Raw genomic sequence first — 9,046 nt, forward strand, 5'->3', positions numbered from 1 at the left:
TAGGGAAGAAATAAAAGCATTTATGATGAGAAAGGCTGAACTTAAAGCTGCTGTTCAAATGACGCCACCACCTCCTGAATTTGAAGATTATGATGATGGGGGAGAAGAGAAGGATTATGAGCCAAAAAACAAAGCCGGTCCTTCGCAGCGCAAAAAGCCACGACACAAAGGTCCACTTGACAGGTTCATAATTTCTCCACCTCCAGATTTATTGAATGCTAGAAAAGAAAGGAAAGGAATTTTTGGAGCTTGTGATAAGGAATGGCTATATTTATAGTCATATTCCTCATCATAAATGGCTATATTTATAGTCATATTCCTCATCATGTTCAGTAGAGGAATATGACTTTTGCCATGGCTCACGTAAGGCGCTCGCATCATAGACTATGCCACGCCTTCGGCTCTTGTTGCGATTTTCCTTGTGCCTCGGTGCGCATCGCACCATTGCGCGCCTATGGCGCGCTTTTTTTAACTAAGGTTGTACCTAAACTGAATAGATCGTCTATTTGCAATAACCACTTGTTTACAATCAAATAAGGTAATACCGTCTTAACACTTGTTGAATTAATATCATTCGAACAAAGCTAGACATAGGGGCTTAGTTACTTATGTTGAATAAATATTTGCTCAGAACCGAGTAGCAAGCAGAGTTATTAAAGGAGAGTTCAATCAGGTTTTGCTCATTTGATTTCAGTCTCTCATCATCTTGTTATTAAAGAACTAGATAAGATGCGTAATTTGACTTGTTATTGAGTGTCTGTATTTGTGAACATTGAAATTTTAAGATGTCTTTTTGTTCTGTACAGGCAGTGTATTGAGTGGTGGTGGGATTGCTCGACTTCCTAAGGCAAGTGTTCTAGTTAGTCGTTTGGAAATTCCTATGATATATGGCATTGATGCCATTCACGAGCATGATAATGTCTATAACGCTACTATTTTCCCTCACAATGTTTGTCTTAGAGCCACCAGGCACGTATTAGCTGATATGTTTCTTTGATTTTGCATATTCGAGCTGGAATGGTGAGAAGATGCATGCAAATACTTATCACAGGGTATCTTAAGGGTAGCCTTAAGTTTAAGGTCTGCTTACTTTTTTCCTTTCATTTTAAACATGACATGTTACACATTTTCTCTCTACTCTGACTCCAATTTAGTGATCGGTTTTGAACTATTACTAGAAGGGTTATTCTCTAGGGATGCATCATAATCTAGTATTTGTGAATTGTTTAGTGGAGTAACATGCATCAGTTATGGATTTTCTTAGAAAAAATACTTTGATAAACGTTTTAGCCTTACTGCTTCAGTTGTTAACTTTCAGAATATGATTACTGGAGCGGCACAAAAATGGATGGTGGAATTCTTGTGGTTTTAGGTCCAGATGGACCCATGCCACAGACAAAAGAACATATCCTACTTACACGCCAGGTTCACATTATTACAATATGAACACTTGAAGCTACTCAGTTGAGTTAGGTTGTTTGCCACAATTTGAATTATTGAATGTTCCACAGGTTGGTATTTCCTCACTTGTGTGCTTCTTGAACAAAGTTGATGTGGTGGATGATCCTAAGCTGTTGGAGCTTGTCGAGATGGAACTACGAGGTTTGTAGAGTTTTAATCTCACAGAATTTCTGTCAATCATCATACGAAGTAAGTACAAGCTTTCTGACATCAACTCTTGTCTCTATAAAGAACTCCTCAGCTTCTACAATTTTCCTGGGGATGATATTCCCATCATCCGAGGATCTGCTTGTACGCATTACAAGGCACCAATGATGAAATTGGAAGGCAAGCTATATTAAAGCTAATGGATGCTGTTGATGAATACATACCTGACCCTGTTCGCGTGCTTGACAAGGCTTTCTTGATGCCAATTGAAGATGTTTTCTCAATTCAAGTACACTAGTCTACATCCTTGTTGTTTTCTGATTCACTCTTTAAGAACAAATCAGTTCTGATACTTTTCTTTTTTCTTGAAGGGACGTGGAACTGTTGCAACCGGTCGTATTGAATAGGGAACCATTAAAGTGGGTGAAGAAGTTGAGATATTGGGTTTACGTGAGGTGAGTGTGCATAAATATTGTTTTAGTACTGCCAGAGTGGTGATTTACTGGGGGATATTACAATTAAGCATTTTCTTTAGCGTAACTGTGAGATTTGATTTCCAGGGGCTTCCACTGAAATCGACTGTAACTGGAGTTGAGATGTTCAAGAATAAAGCCAATATCAAGAGATTACAAATAAAAGTTGTGGGCATGTAAGATACTGATTAAACCTTGGCTTCTATTATGCTAGGCTGGTGACCATGTAGGGCTTCTTTTGCGGGGGCTAAAGAGAGCAGACATTCAGCGTGGAATGGTAAGCTTATGACTACGATTACAGCAACTCATCAAAACAAGCTTTACATAAGTTTTTAATTTTCACTACGGTTGGTTATTAGGTGATTGCTAAGCCTAGTTCATGCAAGACATACAAAAAGTTTGAAGCAGAGAATTACGTGCTCACAAATTAAATTCTTCCTTAGGTCTGTGTTCTGGCTATAACGTTTCTGAATGAATATTGCTCTTTCTCCTTGTATTTTGTAGAGTCTTGAATAGAACTTTTATAGAGCATCTTTGAATTCTTAGATCATAGAGTTGATTTTGAGTGCTAATTCCAACTTATCATCTCTATGATATGTGCAGTGTTTTATTATTTCGGATTGGCAAGGTGTTGATAAGATTTCCTCACCACCGCATACACACTACACAGCTTCCGTCCGAGCTGCAATTCAAGCTGGTTGGTATTTCAAACTTCACAGACATTCCTGGACTGAAATAGGAAACTGTTACTCATGTCTGTGTTAGCTAATGAAATAATATGCAGGTCATTGTCCCTATCTTATGTCCTTGGTGAAGAACAAAGCAATTCCTATCACTCGGATTGATGATGCTGTCGGAAGATTCCTGCTTGTCAAGTTCACCATGGGTCTTTTTGAGAACCCTTTGGCTGATTACAGTTTTATCCAATGAATTAGGAATCTGTTGCAAGTACTACTACAAAATCTTGATGGAATGTTCTTAATTTCTATTAGGCACACAGAGACTTGGCAAAGGGGGCTGTTATAAAATCCTTTGTGCTGCTGAAAAACGGGAACAAAACCAATCCTATGCTCCCACTTCCCAGGAACACTTCAAACTTTTTATTTCGCAGTGATCTGCAGTTATTTAGAACAATCCTACAAGATTCACCGCAGTAGCACCAGGCCCGGCTCTATACATGTGCCCTAGGTGCTCATGCACAGGGTCCTTGTAATTTTGTGTCTTCTATCATAACTAAATTTACTAAAATTAGGGTCCAAAATTTTTTTTCTTTTGTAATTTTTTTTCAGCTCAGGGTCCTTAAATTTTTTGAGCCGGCCCTGAGTAGCACCATTAAATCATTTTTTATGTAAGGCTTTTGTTTTTTGGCGTCAAATATTTATGTTAGGACATCTTTTGATTTGTACCTATATTTTGTTGCTAAGATATCCACAGAATTCACAAGGATGGCATGAACCTTTGATGTACCCATTTAGTCAGCAACCTTGACGTACATTGGGTATAATTGGTAAGGTACTTTAGTTATCTTTTCAGACATTCGAAAAATATTTGTTCTATGTAAGGCGTAGCAATCCTTCAGAACTAAACATTGAATATGATGTTTTGTGTAGATATTACAGATTGCGGCGGTGTGGAAGTTTCTTCACGGGTCGAAAGGAATAGTTGTATTACAGACGAAAAATGGCTTTGTCGTGCAGTAACATCAGAATTGAAGAAAACTACAGGAGATTTTGCTGAAGGAGCTTGGGCTGGTGCTGCCCATTATCTCCTCTGGTATATGCTTGCAAGCCACGTAAGCGTCTCTTGTACATATAACTCTTCTTAATTAGGTTTTGAGACATTTATTTATAATCGTGTCATTTCTCTTTTATAGACACATTTTTGTAGATAACTGGAGCATTCTGGTACATGTTGTCAGTGGAACGTAACGATACTTGTTGGAGATTTGCGTGTAAGTTCAGCCAGATCCGTGACTCTGTGTTCAGATTCTGTATTGTGGGAGTAAATTTGTGTCCCTGAGCTTCTCAAGAGCAATTGTTCTGCTAAAGGAGATGATTCAAAGTTTAACTTTGGGATATACGGTCAAGCTATATCTTCAAAAAAATTCTCCAAGTTCTGTTATTGTATATGGTGGAGTTTTCAAAATCTCAGGTAAGGCCTCGAAATCAATGAATAAACCGTTGTTATGCAGTAATTTGATATCTTTGGTGTTTTCTTGAACAGCGCCTTAGGTCAAGGGCTGCAAACAAGTACATTTCCAGGAGAGGTTTTGTTTTCCAGCGCGTTAGGTCAAGGGTTTCTTCTTTCGCGCTTCTACTCGGGAATATGCAGACTTATCTTCATTTACTTACTGTTCGTCTCGAGGAAATGAGGATCAAAAGATGTGACTCGGAACAGTATCACAGGTCACTTCCACAAAATTTGAGGGAAAGAGTCAGACGCTATGATCAATACAAATGGTTAGAGACCAGAGGTGTTAAGGAAGAAAATTTAGTTCAGAGTTTAGCTACGGATCTCAGAAGAGACATCAAACGTCATCTTTGCCTGAGTTTAGTTAGGAGGGTTGGTTTTCACAATCAGAATGCTAAAATTGCTTGAGATACTATACTAGATGGAGGCCGTTTAATGAAATGATGTTCATAATCCGAGGCCGGTTAGAGAGTGTAACACTAGATGGAGGAAGAAGCTGTTTCTTCAACAGAGGGTTAATATTGAAAGAAGGAGACTTTTGTGGTGAAGAGCTTCTGCCATGGGCTCTTGACCTTAAAGCAGGCTCCATCTTACCTTCTTCCACAAGAACAGTGACGGATCTGTCATCTTCTTATTCCTGAAGGTAAGTGTCTTATTATGGTTAGTCGATTGATTTTGCTCTTATAGTTTGGAATTACATTCTCCTTTTATTTATATTCTACAGTAGCGGATGAGTATTTTGTTGTCTATATATATGACTTTGAGCCTATCTTAGAAACAAACTTTTGATTTGAGGAGATTTTCCTTTTCTTCATAAAGTAGCTTTGAATGATCAAACTTCCATTTACTTCTAATGTGTTTTAGGTATGACATCACTCTAGACTGTTGCAAGCTACTTTACTTCTGTGGATGATGGTAAACACTCTTCCATACTATCCCATATTTGTATCACATGATTTTTTATTTCAGAATCATGTTTTTATTTATGAAGTTTCTCATCTGGTGATTGGTGTTTGTATAGATGAGTTCAAAGAATTCTTTATGCAATTTGGAGAGCTGAAAGAACATCAGATTATGCGTGATCATTCAACTGGAAGATCACGTGGCTTTGGGTTTGTTACATATGAAAAGTGAAGATATGGTTCATCATCTCTTTGCGAAAGGGGGAACAGAATTGAGCTTTCAGGGACTCAGGTAACTACACGTTCTTACAAATATTGTTGGGATTCTAAGACTTTGTAGCTATAGTCAATCTGCCCTGTTACTTTGCTTAACTGTCTGTGGAAATTATCTCGTATAGGATAAAGAAGGCGGAGCTACAAAACAAACTCAGTTACAACCCCGTCAAAGCGGTTCGGTGATTCTCGCTCTAACTTTGGTGGTGGTAATGGAGATGGTTATGGTGGCGGACACGGTGGTTAATGCATTGTTTGCTTCCTTGTTTGCTTCTTTTGATTCCTCTGCTTAGTGTAGTACTTGTTTCTTTGCTTGCTTCTTTGCTTGTTTCTTTGCTTGTTTCTTTGCTTGCTTAGTGTATTACTTGTTTCTTTGCTTGTTTGATTCCTCTGCTTAGTGTATTACTTGTTTCATTGCTTCTTTGATTTCTTTGCTTAGTGGATACTTGTTTCATTGCTTCTTTGATTGCTTAGTGCATTACTTGTTTTTTTTTTGCCTCTTTGATTACTCTGCTTATTGTATTACTTGTTTCTTTGCTTCTTTGATTCCTCTGCTTCTTTGATTGATTCTATTTTTATCTTTTTTCTTCTTAATATTCTCGATTGCTTCTTTACATGCTTAGCTTTGTTTATTTGATTCTTTAATTCATTTTCTTAGTATATTGCTTGTTTCTTTATTTCCTTAATGCAATATTTGCTTCCTTGATTCCTCTGCTCAAGTTCTTCTTTGCTTTTTCTATTTTTGTTAAGATTATGAAATATTTTATGCAGCTGAGACTTGAGAGATTATGTAAGATGTATTTATTTCTCGATTGGATGACATTATGTAAGAACATATTTTTATATAATAAATAAAATTTAATTGATTTAAATTCTCCGAAAATTTATAAAATATCCAATCGCAAAAATTTTGAACGTCTCCCCAATCTCAAATGAAATCAAAATCTCGTGTTCATGGTCTTTTTTTTTGTTTTATATTTAGGACATTTAAAAAAAAAATCTTGTTTACTGATGATATAATACACAAGAAGAAGAAGTTGAACCTGAGAATGGAAAATTGAAGCTTGCTTGGCATACATGAAAAAAGGATCGAATTCGAAGATTAAATGAACTAAACATAACCGAAACTAAAAAGCTTAAAAAGACGAGATATTAATCTAAATTAGTTATTGATTTGATAATTGATACAAAATATATAAATTATATCAATTACAATGATTGATACTATTATTGATCTATTTGAAATTGATTCAAATCTATATCAATTTGCATTATTTTCAAAATACTAATACAACAATATTTTTTTACATCATTAAAATAATCAATGTATTTCGCCTCCGCCCACATCTCCATTCAGGATTTCTTGGCCCACTATCGGTAGAGGTCCAATATCGCCCACTACATACTCTGCTTCATCTCCATCGTCATCAAAAACTGGTTTAGAGTCAGCTTGAAATTCTTCAGCAAGCAAACCTCGTCGATTTCTTGTGGGACATGATGCTTGTCGATGGCCAGGTTCACCGCAAGAAAAACACTTCAAAACATTTGAAGGACGAGAAGTTCTAGATAGCTCACCATTAGATGAAGAATCGTGTGGCTGGACTGTTGGAGTTGAAACAGTGGCTTCATTCAATAGAGGACTTGTTGAAGCGGGTACAGTTCGAGTCGTTGTTTGTCCATTCATGTTGCTCCAAAAGGTATTAGCTCCACGGCTCTGTCGTTCTACTGTGAGGGCTTGTTGGTGTGCTTCAGAAATCGTCAATGGTTGGAAAAGGTTAAGCGTGTGTTGAATTTGTTGTCTAAGACCGCCAACAAAACGTGCGACGAGCTGCAACTCCGAGACATGTGTATCCACCCGATTAATCATCATGAAGAACTCTGTTGCATAATCTTCCACCGTACGATTTCCTTGTCTTAAATTCTGAAATCTCTGAAACATCAATTGATCATAATTGTAGGGAAGAAAATTTTTGCGCATCTCCCGCTTTAATTTTTCCCATGTCACAATCTTTGACTTACCAAGACGAGTACGAGACGTCTTGTTTTGAGTCCACCAAGCAGCTGCACGATCACAGAATCGAATCGCAATCAAAGGAACACAACGATCAAGTGGCACTCGTTTGAATTCAAGAATCTCTTCCACCGTCACAAACCAGTCGAGTAATTCTTCCGCAATGTTACTCCCACGAAACTCTGGAATTTCGAGCTTGAAACCACGTTCCCATCGATCATCATGATCATCGTCTTCCTCTTTATCAGAGTCAGCTTCAACGCGACGGTTATTACGACCCCCACGACCACCAGCGAATGGATTATCTTCAACATCTGAATCAGCTTCATCATCTATGACTTCTTCACGGTCTTGATGAACTGCTGGGAGCACTGGCCGCATATTCATGGCTTGAATTGCTGCTGTGAGATTCTGGACTTGAGCTTGGAGATCTCCAATGGCTTGACGCGTAATCTCGATCTCCGTAGGAGGCACAACTTTCTTGGGTCTAGGCATTGAAACAAGGAGCGTAGCAAAGCTCTGATACCAACCTGGCGCAGCGTACGAACCGGATAGATCAGCTCAACCAAGGGATTTGTTAAAATCCTCGCTTGGGACCTGCTTCTCGTGAGATGAAGTTAATCAAATCTACACAAGGCTTCTTGTCTGATGAATTTAATCGAATCAAGAACAAGGAAGAAGATAAATCTCTCTTTTATTAATATTCTCAAAAAAGCTGCCGTCTAATAACTTATGATAAACGCTTAAATAAGAAGTTGGAAACTAAAAACCCTAGACTAGTGAAGAAGACGAAAGCAATAAAAAAACACTTAAAGCCCAACACCATAATAAAGCCCAAAACCAATAAACACACGTTCTTTTCTTGACTTCCAAGTCACGATCCCGCTGCATCACTCCATCTCTGACACAATGACAATATCTAATTACAACATAATTTAACCTTTAATAAACAAGAAATTAAACAAAATATCCTAATATGGACTCTAAAACAGTTAAATAAAACCTTCATATAAGAGTTTGTAGCTTACCTTTTGTGCAAAGGAGTACATACAAACAAATTTTTTTCTAAATCTCACTGTTCAAAGATAGTACACGATTGGCAGTTGGCGATGCAAATATATTTTAGATTTAGCTGTCCATATTTAATTAAATGGTCCAATCTTTATTTTTGTATTGAAAAAAAAAAAATGGTCCAATCTTAGAACTAATCAGTCTCATAAAATCTTTAGCAACCTAATTTTAAATAAGAAGCAAATCCTAAATTTGAAAAAGATAATAGGACATAATGAAATAAGAAGATGTTTATAAATTTGATGTACCAAGAGAAAAATCAAACCAAAAAAACGAAAAGATACAAATTGTAATGAAATACATTGACAATGGAGAAAAAATCACATAAATATAATTTACAAATATCATAAGCTACGTTTTGATTCTAGTTCTTTAAGGTGAAATTTCTCAATTATAAGAAATTCATATCGATCAAGATGCAAATGTATTAAAAATATTGGTTTGATGGCATATAGTTGTCATCTTTTGAAAATGCATTATTTATCTAAAATATCATTCACTCTAACACTAAACACATA

The 9,046-nt window shown here is 36.8% G+C and overlaps 1 long non-coding RNA gene and 1 pseudogene across 1 annotated transcript; both read left to right on the top strand.

Moving 5' to 3' along the window:
• Positions 1 to 409: 409 nt before the first annotated feature.
• LOC9304623 lies at positions 410 to 3,925 on the top strand. Its single transcript, XR_002330218.1, has 10 exons — positions 410 to 1,080; positions 1,319 to 1,425; positions 1,512 to 1,602; positions 1,693 to 1,897; positions 1,980 to 2,063; positions 2,169 to 2,358; positions 2,441 to 2,524; positions 2,685 to 2,778; positions 2,866 to 3,588; positions 3,692 to 3,925. It is a non-coding gene; the product is annotated as an uncharacterized LOC9304623 (long non-coding RNA).
• A 350-nt stretch (positions 3,926 to 4,275) lies between these two features.
• On the top strand, positions 4,276 to 6,304 carry LOC9304624 (annotated as a pseudogene).
• Positions 6,305 to 9,046: the final 2,742 nt, after the last annotated feature.

This window comes from Arabidopsis lyrata, assembly GCF_000004255.2.
Source record: "Arabidopsis lyrata subsp. lyrata unplaced genomic scaffold ARALYscaffold_7, whole genome shotgun sequence".
NCBI classification, from domain to species: Eukaryota; Viridiplantae; Streptophyta; class Magnoliopsida; order Brassicales; family Brassicaceae; genus Arabidopsis; species Arabidopsis lyrata.